The sequence below is a fragment of the Sciurus vulgaris genome, assembly GCF_902686455.1.
Source record: "Sciurus vulgaris genome assembly, chromosome: 12".
NCBI lineage: Eukaryota > Metazoa > Chordata > Mammalia > Rodentia > Sciuridae > Sciurus > Sciurus vulgaris.
Genome location: NC_136473.1, coordinates 45,846,527 through 45,864,354, shown reverse-complemented (window position 1 = coordinate 45,864,354; position 17,828 = coordinate 45,846,527).

Genomic DNA, 17,828 nt, shown 5'->3' with positions numbered 1-17,828 from the left:
CTACATTTACCACTCAGGAAGTTCATTTGAACTAGGGTGGAGCAATTAGGTTGTAGCTCTCGTAATAAAATCATTTTCGCTTCGTATACTAACACAGGAGCCTTCTGAGAATACCTCATAGCCCAACTACGATGTTACATAGTAGAAATAAGTTCTGATGTGCACACAGTAGGGTGATATACATTATTAAAGTATTTTGAACATTTCACCACAAAGAAATGATAAATGTTTAGGTAGTTAGATTTATCCTGATTTGAACTTTACACGATGTATAAATGTACTGAAATGTCATGTTATCCCATGATTCTGTACAATTTTTGTGTCAAGAAGAGGGAGAGGGAGAGAGAGAGAGAGAAAGAGAGAGAGAGAGAAGAAGGAAGAAAGGATGGATAAATGGAAGGAAGGAAGGAAGGAAGGAAGGAAGGAAGGAAGGAAGGAAGGAAGGAAGGAAGGAAGGAAGGGAGGGAGGGAGGGAGGGAGGGAGGGAGGGAGGGAGGGAGGGAGGGAGGGAGGGAGGGAGGGAGGGAAAAAGAAAGAAAGAAAATGGCCTCAAGGGGTTTTTGCCTTCAAAATTTTATTTAAACCATGCTGATCCAAGGTAGAGGAGTTTGGGTTCTAAATACTTCCATCTCTTCTTTTCCTCATTGGCTTTTCTAAGACTCATCTTTATTAACAACAAGCAGAACAGCTCGTTCATCCATTTATTTGGCAGAGTCATTCAATTCCTACTTCATGCCAGTCTGAGGTAGGCACATAGGATTCAGAGGTGAGCAGCATGGAGTCACTGCCCTTGGGGTGTTTTGAAGACAGGAATCACACACATTAGCAACCACAGTTTGAGGTGGAGGCTATAGGAAGGACGGGCGAGTAACAGCTGAGAAGTCACTCCAGTGATGGGGAAGGTAACACAGGAAGGCGTGACCTGAGAGCACCTAAAAGCCCAGAAGGAGCTCGCTGTAGCTGGGGACTGCCCAGAGTTAAGTGCCTGGAGCTCTTTTGGATGCTCCCAAAGTCGAGTGTTCCATCTGCATCTTGGAAATTGGATCTAATGATATTTATTTCATAGCCCCACTCAATTTAAACCCGGGACTGTCCCAGCCTTTGTTTATCTACAGAATATTTACCTAACTGCAGGGTCACTTATTTTTTGTAGGGAAAATGTCTGCAGCGCTTCCATCTCGATGCTGGAGTTGCCAGTTCTTCCCACTGAGTCTCCCCTTCCTCTTCAAAACACCAGCTATGTTCAGCAGTGCCCCGAAGTCGCCTGTTATAATTAGAATTTCTGACTTCTATCCCAAGGGCATTGGATTTAAGACACTTGGGCTGGGAAAATGTGTTTTTGACGCCCATCACCAAGGCTCCGTTTATACAGCCTGGCAGGATCAATGGAGTGCACTGTGCTTCTCCCCCCTCTCTGGGGGCGTCAAGGTCTCCTGGCCTGGCCTGCCTTCTGGCCACAGACGCCCAGGGCCCACAGAGCCTGGGCAGCCAGAAGAAAGGAAGGTGAAAAGCAACTTTATGAGAGGGATTTGCTCTGACTTGTCCATTTCAGTTTCTGGCAGTTTGGGAAGGAAATGCTACATTCTCAGGGCAGACCTCTGCTCTTGTCTCTTGTCCCTGCCTTGCCCCCTCCTCCTAACAGGACAAGGCACATCTTCCTCTCTGTAGCTGGACAGCCACTCTGCCACCTCATCAGACATCATTTATTTCCTCTTTCCCAGTCCTTCCCAGGGCTCCTGGCCTCCAGAAGCCCCTCGGTGGAGAGTGAGAGGTTTGCACAGAAACTCAGAGTCGGGGCGCCAGGGAACACATCTGCAAACGTGGAAAATTTCCCATTTGCATTCTCCCTAAACATTTGACAAGAATTAAAGTTTCCCCCAGGGGAACTAATTTCACATATTGAAACCAAACTTTTTTCCTTCTTATATTCTCTCTCTCTCCCAGTCTCGGATTCAAAAGGAATGACTTCCTCTGAAGTAAAGCCACTTGTGCTCGACGTGCGGTGGTAAACACCGCCTGCCTAGTGTGCCCCCGGTTTAAATTAGGGTGCTGTGGCCGGCTCCGTGTTTACTGTTCTGAATGCGTTTCAGACCTGTCACAAGTCATATCCTACCGTGGCACCGAGGCCTAGCCAAGGCAAAACCTGTTTTCCCTGGAAAAATAATAAAATGCGGAGCTGGGTTCTTTTAAAATGGCTTCTGTTTCACAATTCAAGTTGAGTTTGCTGTCAGGAAATGATTACCCTTTAGGCTTTCAAGGTGGAGGAAGGGGATGAAGAGGGGAGGGACAGGAAGGGAGGGGGAGGAGGGGCAGGAGACAGAGAAGGCCCAATTTAAGGGGCGTGCTGTCTTCTGCCCCAGTCAGGCTGGCTTGGGCTGAGCACTGGCTGACTGGGTCCTCATGAGGCCCTCAGCTTGCTCCTCCACGTCTGATAGCAGGCAACGCTCCAGGCATGGGAGAATCTGTGCTCCCCACAATGCAGCAGCCATCGGGTTCTCTGGTGGTGGGGTCACTTATGCAGCTCTGGCAGGGCTCCCTTCAAACAGGGACAGTGTCCAGCATAAGTAGACTGAATATACATCTGTAATGAAGCCAAGCAGCCACTGGATGTCAGCAGCTGGTGTCATTTTGAAACCACGGGGATGGGCTAGGGAAGATTCCAGGCATCTTGAGGCAAATTGGGCTCCAGGAAAACAAAAAATGGAAATAAGGAGCATGAAGCTGGGGAGAGGAGGGCCATGGGTGGACTGAACAGAGATGCGCAGCCATAAATATGCATGTCTGCCAATGTGGGTTTCAGGTTGAATGTCGATGCACACACAGGCAAGATTGTAGTATGTTGGTGAGCATCCCCAAAAGGTGGCGAGCTCAAATACACATTTGAAACCTTCATTGGAAACACATGCTCAATTAACAAAAACAAAAGCATATCTTAGAAAATTAAACTTGCATCTAAGCAGTGAATAAGTTGGCTCATTTTTATTTACTCGCTATCCTAATGTTTTGGCTGTGGAGGAAGACTAGAAGGTTTTCAGACACACTGAGCCCCATGGCAGGCTTTCCAGAATCAAGCTACAGCTGGGGAAAGGATGGAAAACTGGAATTTTTATGTAATACCCTGTGTGACCCTACTTATCCAGTTTGGAAAAGGGATTTAGAGAGAAATTATTCATTTTATTTTAGATTTGTTATCATGTACATATAGAGAAATGCATCCATCAGCTCAGTGAAGTTTCTTAAACTGAGCACATTTGTGTAATCAGTACCTGGATCACAGGAAAAAATAGCAATACCACAGACATGTCACTCATATTCCCTTTCATGTACTACCCCTCCCCCTTAATCATCACGTCTTACATTATCTTTTCCTTGCCAGTCACTAAAGATGATGATGATTTATTTTGCACCAGCACTTGAGGGCAAAGTGAACCCTAGTCCCTGCTGCCATGATGTGCCATGTGCCTGGTCCCCTTTGCAACAACCATAATGGTTTTTCTTTCCTGGCTGTGCCTGTATCCTCCCTCAGGCTCCCTGATGCCATCCAGTCTTCAGGGTCCAGCTCAGACATTATCCTCAGAATGTTTCCTGATCTCTCCCTCCCCACATTCTAGAAACACAACACATGGAGTGTATTAATTCACTCCTAGGTGCTGAAAGTCAACCAATACCAGGATCTCCACTCTCAAAGAACTTCACAATCTCTAGGCGCTGAGAGGAGACAAGACAAATAAACACAGTTGATAAGAAAGCCCCCAAAGGAAACACTTAGCTTTCATCTCCAAAGATGTGGGACAGCTTCCTAAAACAAGAGGAGCCTAAGCAGGAACCTAACAGACTCGTTTAGAATGGAGAGGTGACTGGAGAGACTGGAATTCAAAGTAGTGAGAAGAATGAAAAAAATGAGAAAGGGGTGCGCGTTGTTCAGTTTTCTGTTGCTGCAGCAAAATGCCTGATGTAACTTACAAGGAGGAAAGTTTTATTTTGCCTCATGTTTTCAGTGGTTTCAGTCCAGGGTCACTTGATTTCATTTTGGGGCCTGTGGCAAGGCATTATGTCATGGCTGCAAGTGGTGGTAGAGCAGAGCTATTCACTACATGGCAGCTGGGAAGCAGAGAGAGAGAGGGGGTAGGAACTGCCAACCTAATACCCCCTTCAATGGCACACATCTAGTGATCTAACTTTCTATTAGGCTTTACTTCCTAAAGGCTCCACCAACTCCTAATAAGAGTCATAATTACCACCAAACCTTAATGCATGGGCCTTCGGGGAACATTCAAGATCCAAACCCCTACAAGTTTTGAGGTGCGGTTGGAAGGATTAGGTGGGATCAGACCATGAAGTGTATGTTCAATGTTCTGGGTGACTATATGTCCTGGTTTGACTTGGTGTAGTTCCTATTCACATCTGTGGTCCCAGGTTAACTCCCTCCTGCATTCTCAGTAGTGATTGGTCTAAACAACAAATCATATACCATTCCATTTAATCCATGCCAGAAATCATGACCTTAATCCAAAAGGCCCATGGAGTCAGTGAAGTGCTTCAAGAAGGGAAGACAAGTGATCACTTTGCATTTTATTTTGCAAGTGTAGGAGAATGTTTCTGACCACAGTGGGAGAATTACTTTGGCCACAGTAAGAGAATGTTTTTAATAAAAGATTAGTAGAGGCAAGAGAGATTTTAGGAAACTGTTGTGTTACTCCAAGGTAGAGATGACGGTAATCAGGGAAAATGTTGATAATGATGATGGGTGGATTCAAGACGGATTCACGATACATGGGAGATATTGAGAGAGTGAGGAATAGTGGGGAGGTGGTGATTTTATTTACTCTGTGTTCATTCACTATTTATGAACTGCCTTCTAAGATTTTAACTTGGATTTTGCTGGGAGCCTGGTGCCATGGTTCTAGGAACACAGAACCCTTGCACAATCTAGAAGAAGGGAATTAGAACCATGTCACAGCTAGGTGTCTCCCTCTCTAGAATGCACAGCTCTCCTGTTCCAGCAAATGGCCCAGGTTGAGGCCAAGGTCAGAAATGGGGTGGAGCAGTTCTGGTTTGGGGTAGTACAGCTCGGCAGCAATGGAGTCCTCTGCCAAAGCATTGCCTTTAGACTGGGAGGTGGGTTTACATCCTGTAGGGTTGAGGAATGTTACAGGCTTGTGAACTACATTTTAAAAAATATTTTATCAACACCTCTAAAGTGGAGCAAACTCCAGTCAATGCCACATGTGTTTTCCATGTGTTTTGCGACTGCAGAAAGTAACCAAACAACTCTGTATTGAACTTGTCAGAATATAATCAAAAATTCTGCTAATTACTTCAGCATGAAGCCTACTGAGTACTCTCCCTTAATCATCAGAAGCAGGTCCTATTAGTGAGCACCACAGCTCAATAACACCACTTTATTGTGTTTCTTGGACAACTGCAAAAGCTTATCTTTCACTGCAAGTTTTTCTCATTTTTTGGACCCTTTGTCCCTGTAACAGTCATCATTACTAACTACATCAAGAGTACAGACTGGGGAAAGTACCATGTAAAGAAATTCCTGAAATGGGACTAGACATTCATGCTGGAGTCGGGGGTTTGCCAGAAAGTTAAACTCTAGCAAACGAATTGATTGTTCTAAGCTGCTGGCTTCATTGCTTAAAAGCACAGTAAACATCATAACCTGCCAGTGTGTGTGCATGTGATTTAGCTCGTTTGCTTTATCTCTGAGTGGCCAGTAATAATGACAGGACAAAGCCAAAGGAGTTTCAAGCCCCAGGGAAAAATTAAGAAGTGTATAATATTTACAAAGAAAAACATTATTTCTCTTTGATCTTTACTGAGTCTCATTTCAGTTCCCTTTAAGCATCTGCATAGTCTGTGGTGGAGGGGGTGGGGAGGGGGGGCAAAAAAGAAAGTGAAAGCGTTGAAAAAGCAATAGTAAGTTGTCCAATAGAGAGAATGCATAATTATTCATATGGATATGAATGAACCATGGTGCAGAGCCTGTAAATGTTTACATTTGGCTTTTAAATGAAATATGGTAAGCCCCATTTACTATTCAGACATCCAAATTTATAAAACAGATTTTTTTGTTATTGTTGTTAGTGGGAAGAGGAGGTGGAAATGGGCTAGGATAGGAGTTTATTCATAATTTTTAAAAAAACCTTCACTTTGCAAAATGGATTCACTGAAAGCTTCCTTTAAATAACAGTCCTGCTGGTGCATTTAATTTACCAAAAAAAATCAATTTTAAACAGAGTTTTAGGAATAAAGTCTGGGTTATACAGTGGAAATGTTATAGGAATTTTAAAATAAAAACAGACTGGGGCAAATATTCAAATAAATTTGCATTTCTTGAATAAACTTTTACTGGGCAAAATGTGGATAGTGGCTTCAGACTGTGACGGCAGGGTCAATGTGGGGAGGGAAAATCAAAGGGGATAAATTAAGTAGGACTAGAGGTGAAAACACTTTTAAAACATGTTAAAAATGGGTCAGAGAACAATCTAAGAATTAAGTTTTAATAGGAGATCTTGCTTTCATAAAAGTTAACATATTTTGCTAACTCAAGATGTAGGTAACTTCCAGTACACTTAAGCATACAGGTAATTTCATCTCCCATTCCAAATTCCTATTGAAATAATCAAATAAATGTGCAACAGAGAAGTCTGTGTCCATTTTTATCTGGTTTCTATAAAGCAAGCATACCAGCTAGAAAAGAAGAGAAAGCAAAGGGAAGGTTGAGCCTGATAACTCCATGCTATTATTCCTGGGAAGACCTGTAAGTGTTACTGGAAAGGTAATTTACACAAAGTAAAGAATATAATAGTAGTTTGGATCTAGAAACTTATATTATGTCAACATTAATTGGGAGTTGGAAGATATGACGTAAAAGGCTGTTTGATTTCTTGTTTTAAAAGATAGGAGGGCAAGCAGTGAATAGATATTTCGTGATATTTCTTCATTGACTGTGACCAGGAATTTAGCAGCAAATATTACTGAAAGGTGACCTTCTGTGGAATGACCATAGGAATAGAGAAAGAATGAAATTATACCATAAATCATGTTAGTAAGGGAAAAGTTGCTTTTATGTTGGCTCTTTTTAATGTGCAAAGACAATTTAGGGAAAATACTGAAATTTACAACCGCGTGCAAATATTTTGGTGTGGGTAAACATGCACCCTCTCTGGCATGGTACATTAACCAGCTTTTGGTTGTGGAGAAGAGGGTAGAGTTGACTAGAGATGGAGAGAAAAAAATGTAGCTTGTGTGAAAGCCAAGGTCCAGTGAGAAAAAGGAGTCAAGTTAACTCATAGAGAGAAAGGTGATTTGTGAGAAAACTCTGAAGTCAGGTTGATCAAAGAACATACAAGAAGAGATTGGCCTCACTAAGTTTCTGGGCTGCTATAATTCATATCTTCAGTAAAGGCTTTGCAGAAAGCTAGGCAATAAGGAAGAGCTTGGAATGAAGTTTGGAGTGGTGTGAGTGTTGGGGAGGAATAAAGCAAAGAGGGAAAGGGAACACATCTGGACCAGAATGAAGCTGTGGTGTCGCCCAGCGCTGGGGAGTGCTACTAGAGATACTGAATGGAAAGACAGACATTCAAAAGGAAACTTCTTCACGAAGACTGAAGTCCTTACAAACTTGTCAAAATCTTGTAGAGGACTTCTCACTGAATGTGGTGAACAGGGTCAATGGTTTTGTTCTAGTTTTGAATATCAAGAAGCCATGGACATCTGGATAGGGAATGTTTATAATATTAGAATTAAAAAAAAATTATCCAAAAATAAAATGAAAAGAAAAATAGCCACAAAACATTAAATCAGATTTAAAAAAGTTAGATCAAATAAAACAATTATCACATTAAATGTGTGTAGTTAAACTTGCTATTAAGTGATGAAGACTCAGAGACTTGCACTTCAGGGCATGATAAGTGGATCATAGTCTCCTAATGGTCCCAATGCAGTAACTAAAAACAATCCTGAAATTCCTGAGATTATGTTTTCAAAAACAAAGGAGATTTGTGGAAATGAAAATACTAGATGAGTAGAAATTCTACTTTCTTTGTTGAGATTGTTTGTCAACTGGTTAAAAAAAGAAATTGACTACACATGCTGTTTACAAGAGACAGACTTTGAAGTACTGTTTATGAGAGGATTTATTTATAAGGGCACAGGGAAATGGAAAAAGAAAAGAAAAAAAGATATTTTCCCCAAATCCTAATAAAAAGATAACTGATAGCTAAAATTTCAGATGATAAGATTTAAGGCAAGAAATGTTAATTGGCTGCAAGAAATGTTAATGATAAAGAAACTAATTCATCAAAGACATTTGCATATACCTAGTAATATAGTTAAAATATATAATGCAAAAGTTGCTAGATCTAGAGGTAGAAATTGATAATACTCAATAATACTTGAAACTTTAATATATCATTCTCAATAACTGATAGAAATCAATATCAATAAGTAGGAAAAGCATTTGGACATGACAAAAGAGTAAAACATGGACGATCTGAACTTAATTCACAGATAAAGAACCTCACGTCTAACCAGTGCAGAACACACTACAAGTTTGTATGAACGTCTTCCAAAATAGACCATATTCTGGATCATAGAATGTGTCTTAAAAAATGTCATAGGACTCAGAGAGTGTTCTTTGGGCATAGTATAATTAAACTTGTAATCAATAACAGAAAGGACAGCAGACTATTCTCAGCATCAATAAAATGTGCATCAAAAAGGAAATCACAATTATGAAATATTTTAAACTGAATAATTTAAAAATGTCAAAATGTGTGGAATTAAGCTTTGAACAAAGAAAATTTTATATTTCTAAATGAAATATATTAGATAAAGAAAAGTTGGAAAGCAATGATGTAAGCCTCCTCAAAATACTACAAAATGAAGAACAAATTAAACTCAAATAGAAGGAAGGAAAAATAAAACTAAAGCAATCAGTGACATACAAAGCAAAATTATAACAGAAACAAAGTCAACAAATTGAAAGTGAAAACAACTTTAAGAAAACATTTATCAATAAATATTAAAACTATCATCCTTCCAGATAAGCAGATGATGAACATAATGGGAGGCAGGAGGGAGGCAAGAATGGAGGAAGGAGGGACTGTATAGAGGGAAAAGAGGGGTGGGAGGGGGAAGGGGGGGAAAACAACAGAATGAATCAAACACCATTACCCTAATTAAATGTATGATTACACAAATGGTATGCCTCTACTTCATGTACAGAGAAACAAGATGTACCCCATTTGTTTACAATAAAAATAAATCAAAATAAATAAATAAATAAATATTAAAACTAATCAGGCATATATTCTATAATCTAGCAACTCCACTTCTGGAATATATATTAAGAAAAGTGAGTTTTTACGTGTTCCCAAAGAAGATAAATTACAAAACATGGATTAGGTGTGTGTAAGAATGCTTATAGCAACATGTTTCATAATAGCCAAAAATGAAAATTTAAGTTTCCATTAATAAAAAAATAGACAAATAAATTCTGGTAAGATCTTAGTATGAAATACTATATGGCAACGAAAGAGCAATGATGTCTTAAATGTCACAACACAATAAACCACACAGATATAATGTTGAACAAAATTAACTAGAATGAAATGAGTCCATATTGTGTGCTTTTATTTTAAAAAAATTCAAAATCAAGCAAAAGCAAGAATACAGCCAATTTTTTAAAAAGGAATATTTTCAAAATATTAAATGAAGTTACAGTGAAGCGTACCTTAATTTAATATGTAAATCCTAATGGGAAGTTTCAATAAAATCAATCAAATTACCCTATATTTCACCCAAAATAACGAACATAAAGCCACTAACTTTTAAAGAATAATGAAAGTAGACTTATCATAGAAGATCTTAAAATTAGTTATAAATTTACACATACTAAATGTCCAAAACTCTTCTGCCAGAACATACAGATCAATAGAAACATTGAGAATTAAATATGAGATTAAGTTTAGTATGTGACAAAAGTGACATTTCATAACAGTAGGAAAAATTGAGTTGTCCAATAATGTCCAAGTTGCCTTGATGATCATTTCAGAGAGGAAAGTGAAATTATTTTAGTGTCTTTCTAATGGTTGATTGGTGAAGAGTTCATGAGAGCTGGGTGTCCTATGTCAAGGTTGGTAACCTTGACCACTCCCAGTTTTCCTATCAGTATATAAAATATGGTTGAATTAGTTGCCTGCTAAGATCCTCTCCCAGTTCTAATGTTCTGTACTCAATCTAAACTGAGATGATTGCAGTTTTTACTTGCTTTGTCAAAGCTCAATTGAGCAGTGGCATTTGGTAAATCAAAATAGCAAGACAAAAATTAAAATAAACTTGTCTGGCTTTCTCTCTTGAAAGAAGACGAAAGATGGCTGAGATGGGTCCATTCTGAGCCTCGAGGGCCTGAGGGACACTTGGAAGCTTTTTGACACGCACTGTTTGTTTTCAATGGGAAATTACTCAAAATGTAATAAGGAAATATTTTGCTGAGTAAATAGATTCGTTTACATCTTGTGGCATGGACGGTTAAAAAGAATCCTGGCCTTTTAACTTACTTGGCTGAGATTCCTAGTTGAAAAGAGGGATTTCTCTTTTCAACAGTATTTCTGTCTTTCCAAGGGGTTATTCCTCCTCCTGCTTTTGATATTAGATATTTTAAGACACTTGAAAACCCAAGAGGGAAAGAGATTTTCTTCTACTGTGATGAGGAAGAAAATTATTAATGTTTTGTGGTCAGAGCCTTCCCTGCATACCCCTCTGCCTCTCTAAAGAGAATTCTAGCTTTGCCAGCTCAGAGCCTCGGGTTCTCTATGCAGAATTGAGGCGATGGTGAGACAGAGATACAACAGGACCAGAGAGGACCTGGGGTTTGCCTTGGACATGACAAGAGTATTCATGAGAAAGAAAAGTGGTGGGTTTCAGAGAGGGACTGAGAGAGAACAGAGCAGCAGGATTGGGAGTTGAGATGGAGGTTTCTGGGGTCAGTGGTGATTTCTGTGGTGAATATGGAGTGGAAGAGACCCAGAAAGAGGATTGGGGATGATTGGCTGTGTGCTGAAAGTGTAGCCCCCTTCACATTTCTTGGCAATTTCCCCCCTCAGTCAATGTTGGAACTGATTTCATTTACATTTTTCAGCAGAGTGTGGTTCTTTGAATCAAAACGTATGTGCTGAAGCTGGGCCAAGGGTGCACTAGTTATATTTGGGTTATGACACAAGAGCCAAAGGTGGTATCATTCTTGGCTCTTTTCTCTTGGCTTTGCCCTATTATTTTTGCCTAATCTAAAGGTCTCCTATTCTCTGCTCAAGGACCTTCTATGCAGCATGCTGCCCTTTACCAATTCCTTGAATCCCAATTCAGGTAAAAATGCATTTTAAAAAGTATTAATTTAAAATGCTACTAATGCCACTTCACTGTCATCCTCATCTGTGGAGTTTCTAAAGAAAATCTGAGTAATCATGCTTTTCAAAATTCCTATCAAAATGACGACAGACACCCCCACCCACCCCCCACACACCTTACCAACTGTCTATCAATAGATAAAATGATATTCCTTTGAACGATAGAACCAAAATCTACGGAGGAAATATTCCATGCTGGGTCCTTGCTTTCTCATATATCCTTCCCCTGCTTCCGAACACTATTCCAGTGATGTGAATATAGCAAAACAGACTTCTCTCCCTTAAAAAAAAAAAAAAAAAAGATCCTGCTGTCATGCATTAAACATCTAGTAGACACACACACACATACACACACATGTTACCCACAAATAATCTTTAGATAGTGGTGAATATTAAGAATGAAAACTGAAGCAGGTGTTAGCATAGGAAATATCATATCAGGACAAAGGAAGATAAAATTTTAGGCGAAGTGACCAGAGGCAGGAGGTCTCACTGAGAAGTTGGTGTTCAGGTAGAGACCTGGAGAAAGTGAACCAAGGAGCATCATCTCAGTAGGAGCATGGAGAGGGAGACTTGAACAGGAAGTTGTCTCCAAGAGAGGCTGGAACAACTGACAAGGAAGGGAGCAGTACAAAATGATTTCAGAGAGGTTGCGGTGCCGGGGGGAACATATCTTTTTGGATCTTGTTCGTCATAGTGGGGACTTGAGATTTTGCTTTATGTGAGTTAGGAGATTATTGGAGGGATTTGAGCTGAGTAGGGACATGATATGAATTTCAAACAGGTCACTTTGGCTTGTATTTTGAGAATAGACTAAAGACAGGGAACCAGCAAGGAGACCAATTATGAAGCTCTGTGACAGTCTGGATGAGAAAGAATGGAGACTTGCACCAAAGTAGTATCAGGGCAGTAGTGAGATACCAGAGTCTGACTTACTTTCAAGGAAAAGCTAATATGATTTGCTGACTATTTGGACACAAAATGTGAAAGAATTAGAGGAATCAAGGATGATTCTGGTTTGGGGTAGGACAGAGTTTCTATTATTTGAGAAAGGGGCAACAATAGGTGGATCAGGCAAGGGTAGGGATTTCAAGAACTCAGACTGGAATATACTAAGTTTAACAAGAAATCCAAATGGAGATATTGGGTCAACACTTATATAGATAAGTTAAGAGTAGTGGTTTGGACCACAGGAGTAGAACATGAAGTTACCATTGGTGGATGGTATTCGAAACCCTAAGAAAGTTTATGATCTCCAAAGAAATGTCTGTAGGTGGACAGGAGTGGAGACCTACAGGCTGGGAACTGGGTACACTAAAATTGAGAAGTCGGGGAAATGAGAATGCTTCAGAAAATGAAACTGAAAGATGTGGCCAGAGAGAGTGTCTTGGAAAGTCAGTGAAGAAAGCACTTTAGAAAGGATGGCATGATCAGATGTTAAATCTGATCTTTCGAGTAATGTGAGGACTAAGATTTGGTCATTGGATTTAACAAAATAGAGCTCATCAGTTACATGGACAAAAGCAATTTCTGGGAATGGTAGAGAAGGAAATCTTATGGAAGATTTCATGATATAACACAAAGAGGAAAGTTGGTATAAAGAGGGAAGAATTTCTGGAGCAATATTTTTAATAGACAAGTGAAAGCAATACCTAACACACAAGAAAAGGGGTTGACCTCAGTCAGTTGTCCTTTCATAACAGAAAAGAAAGCAAGAAAATGGAAACAAAAAATGGTTTGTGGATGAGTATGGTGGTTGAAACTAATGGAAGATCTTCTGCTTTCTTAGTAAATTAAGTAAAATTATAAGTTGAGAGGCAGGATGGAGAAAGAAACGAAGTGGTTTTTTAGAATAGTGGAAGATTGAGCAGATTCAGAAAAGTGTACTATAACCAACAAATAGCATCAAGTGTCCAATGATCATAAATTAAACAAGACCAATGAACATGGTCTTGCTTTTATAGATCACATGAAATAGCTGCACCAGAGCAGGTCCAAAGAGAATGTTGGATTTAATCAGGGTTAGAATTTTGCTATGGGGATATTCTGAGCAATTTTGACAATGTTTGCTTCATATATTTTGCTCATCTAATATTAGGTACATAAATGTTCATAGTTGCTGTACTGATTTACTGAATCAAAACTTTTATTAATATATAATGCCTTTTTGTCTTTTGTAACATTTTTAAAGATTTAGTCTATTTTGTTTGATATTAGTATAGCTATTCCAACTCTCTTTTGGTTATGATTTTGCATGGAATACCCTTTCACATGTTTTCACTTTCAACTTATTTGTGTTTTTGGATCTAATATGAGTATCTTGTGTACAGTATATGGTTGAATTTTTTTTCCAGTGCTGGGGATCAAACCCAGGATCTTGTGCATCCTAGGCAGATGCTCTACCTATAGTTTAGCCCTGAATCATGCTTTTTAAATCCATCCTGTCAATCTGTATCTTTTGATTGGGGAGTTTAATTCATTTATAATTAATTACTGATAAGGAGGACTTATTCATTTGTCATTTGTTTGCTATACTCTTTATGGCTTTTAGTCCTTCTTTCCTGCATTAATACTTCATTTGTCTTTAGATGAACTTTTGTAGTCAAATTTTAAAATTCCTTTTCCATTTTCTTTAAAGCATATTCTATAGCTATGTTTTATTCCTGTGGCCCCAGGGGGATTACGTTGAATAATCTAAACTTATAACACTCTAGTTTCAGTATACACCACCTTAACTTTAGCAACATACCAACATTTGGGTCTAATATATTACCTCTTCCCACATTTCTTTTCAGTTAGTAATACCACAAATTACATTTTTATGTACTGTGAGCCCTAAAACATAGGTTAATTTATGATTTTAAAAATGCATTTGTGTTTTTAAATCATGTTAAAAATCAAAATTATAATAAAACTAGCCTTTATAATTGCACACATATTTACCTTTCCTAGAGAACTTTAGTCTTAATATGCTTTTTAATTATTATCTAGTTTTCCTTTATTTCAACCTGAAGAAATCTCTGTGGTATATTTTGCTTGGCAGATTTGGTAGTAATGAACTCTTTCAACTTTGTTTATCTGAAACTGTACCAATTTCTCCCTAACTTTTGAAGGATAGTTTTTCTAGGTATAAACTTGTCGATTGGAAGTTTTTTTTCTTTAGTTACTTTGAATATACTTTTGAATAAATTTTAGTACTTTCAACACTTTGACACTTTAAAGGTTTCTGAGAAGTCTGCTGCTAATCTTATTGCAGATCCATTGTATGTAATAAATCACTTTTTTCCTACTTTCAATATTCTTTATTTTCTTTGTCTTTTGACAGTTTGATTATAATGCGTCTTATTGTGAGTCTTTTGAGTGTATCATATCTGAAATTTGTTGAGCTTCTTGAGTTTGCAGATTTATATCTGACATCATATTTAGGAAGTTTGCAGCCATTATTTCTTCAAATAATTTCTCTGCCTTGTTCCCTCTGCCTTCTCCTTTTGAGACTTCCACAATGCATATGTTGGTGTGCTCCCTTGGGCTCTATTTACTTTTCTTCAATCTTTTTTTTTTTTCTTTTCTTATTATTTAACTCAATATTTCAATCATCTGTATTCAAGTTCACTGATTCTTTCTTCTACCTGCTCAAATATGCTTTTGAATTTCTCTAGTAAATTTTTAATTTTAGCCATTCTCATTTCCATTTCTAGAATTCTTTTTGTTTTGTTTTTTAAGTTTTCTGTCTCTTTACTGATGCTTAATGCTATCTATGGTTTGGCTATGAGGTGTCTCCCAAAAACTCCATGTGAGACAATGCAAGAAGCTTTGGAGGAGAAATGATTGGATTATAGCCTTAACCTAATCAATGAATTAATCCCTGATGGGATTAATTGAGTAACTGGAAGCTGATGGAGTGTGGCTGGAGAAAGTGGTTCATTGAGGGGGATGTGGCTAGGGGTATATATTTGTATCTGGCAAGTGGAGTCTATTTCTCTGCTTTCTGATCACCATGTTAACTGCTTCCCTCTACCACACTCTTCTGCCATGAAGTTCTGCCTCACCTCAAGCCCTGAGGAATTGAGCCTACCTATTGTGGATCAAGATCTCTGAAATCATGAGCCCTCAAATAAACTTTTCCTCCTTTTAAAATTGTTCTGGTCAGATCTTTTAGTCATATGCAGTGAAATAGCTGACTAAAACACTTGCATTTTTTTCACACATCATTTTCTTAACATTGTTCATGTCTTATTTTGCTCTTTAAGAATTTCCAAGACAGATGTTTTCATATCTTTGTCTAGTAGATCTGTCATCTTTCTGATATTCCTCAGAGACATTTTCTTTCAATTTTTTTCCCTTCAAGTGGGCCATACTCTTCTGTTTTTTTCTGAATTCATTATTGTCGCTTTTGTGATTCATTGTTGTTACTGCTATTATTTAAAACTGGACTTTCAAATATGATAATGTGGTAACTCTGAAAATCAGATTTGACTCCTTCTTCAGAGTTTGCTGTTTTTCTGATTGTTTTATTTATTTTTACTATTACTGAGGATCTCTATGCTAGGGGTCAGCCTAAGGTGTAAATTTAGGGTCTTCTTAGTTCTTCTAGTTCCTCTCTGAGTTTGTGTCATTCTTTAGACTTATGCAGTGACTTTCTAAATTTCCCTTCATGTGCAGTTGCTTACAAATATCCTAATCCTTAAATATCTAATTCCCAAAAGAAAAAGAAAAAGCAAACAAAGGGGAAAACACAGGCTCTGTTTCTTTACATTTCTTGGAAGCCATTTCAGCTGGTAGATGGAGTTTGCAACAATGGCAGCCTAGCTCTCTATCTTCACCTCTGCGAGCAGAAACAGTAATTAGTTATCAAAATACAGACTTCAGATATTCAGTGGACAATGTCTTCTCAGCTGTCCTAGCTCCTACAATTTTCTTCAGAAATAGTGGCAAAATTGGCACAGGGCTGATAGCTGGAGGTTGAGATGGGTAATTATTATAATGCCAACTGCTGAAATCGATCAAAATTAACCCTGATTTGCAGGATAATTGTCTTGATAGTTGGAAGCCTTCTAATAGACTCCAGAGTTCCAAAATAATTATAGAGGTTTTGCCAGTAATACGGATGTCTAGGTGGAGAGCTGGATTCCTGGCACTGCTGGTTCTGCTGTCTTCCCTGATGTTATTCCTCCGCTATCAGTTTTCATAACACTATAACCAGCAAAGGTGTCACAAAATCAGGTTACAAAAAAATGCTGGATCACTGATTCAACAAATAAATCACTCATATCATGAATATCAGTTGGCATTTTCATTTATTTTGATTATGAAGAAAGTGAAGCAATTAAGAAGTAATCGGAACCTCACTTATTTGTTTATACAGAGAGAGAGAGATATCTTTGTTGATTTGGATAATGGTTCTTGAATTCTGAATGAATGTTTCCTCAAATTTTCTGTGCTATTAATACTGCAAAAGTAAGACAAAACTCCATTTTAATTTTAACATTTAAGAATTTTCTCATTCTTAACACTTTCTTCCCACTTTCTTAAATCTAGACCAGATCAGAAAACTATTTCTGTAAAGAACCACACAGTAAACATTTTGGCTTTTTAGGCCATATGGTCTCTGTTGCCACTACTTAACTTTGCTGCTATAGCACAAATTAGCAATAGATAATATGTAAACATGGCTGTGTTCCAATAAAGCTTTATTTATGGATACTAGATTTTGAATTTCATGTGATTTTCAAATGTCGCAAAATATCATTATCTTTTTATCCCAGCCAAAAAACATAAAAACCAATCTTACCTCATAGGTTTTACAAAAATAAGTGGCAGACTGCCTTTGGGTTGTAGTTTGCTGATCTCTAAAGTATTTAAAAAATAACCACAATACTAAAAGAAATGAAATCCAGTTCTGATTTATGGCATCTGTCAATTTCCATCACATGAATACTCCCACTTGGCTAATTTCAAGCTACTAATGGGATGCCACTGAATGTGAAGATGAACCCCTTTATCACACCGTTATATCATCATTTACTTTTTTCACCATAGAGACACAATGGACAAAAAGAAACTTAAGAACATAGCAAATAATAGCAGATAAGAAAATAGTTATGAAGTAATACATTTCAGATAGTCATGCCTCCATATCCATGGGTTCTGCATCTGTAGATTTGACCAATCCAGCATCAAAAATGTTTGGAAAAAATTGTACTGAACTTACACAGAAGTTTTTTTCTTGTCATTATTCCCTAAACGATATAGTATAATAACTTATATTTACATAGAATTTATATTGTATTATCTATTATAAATAATCTAGAGATGATTTAAAGTATACAGGATGTTATGTGTTGGTTGTATGTAATACTATGAGATTTTAAATAAGGAACTTGAAACTTGGCTCCTAGAACTATCCCCCAT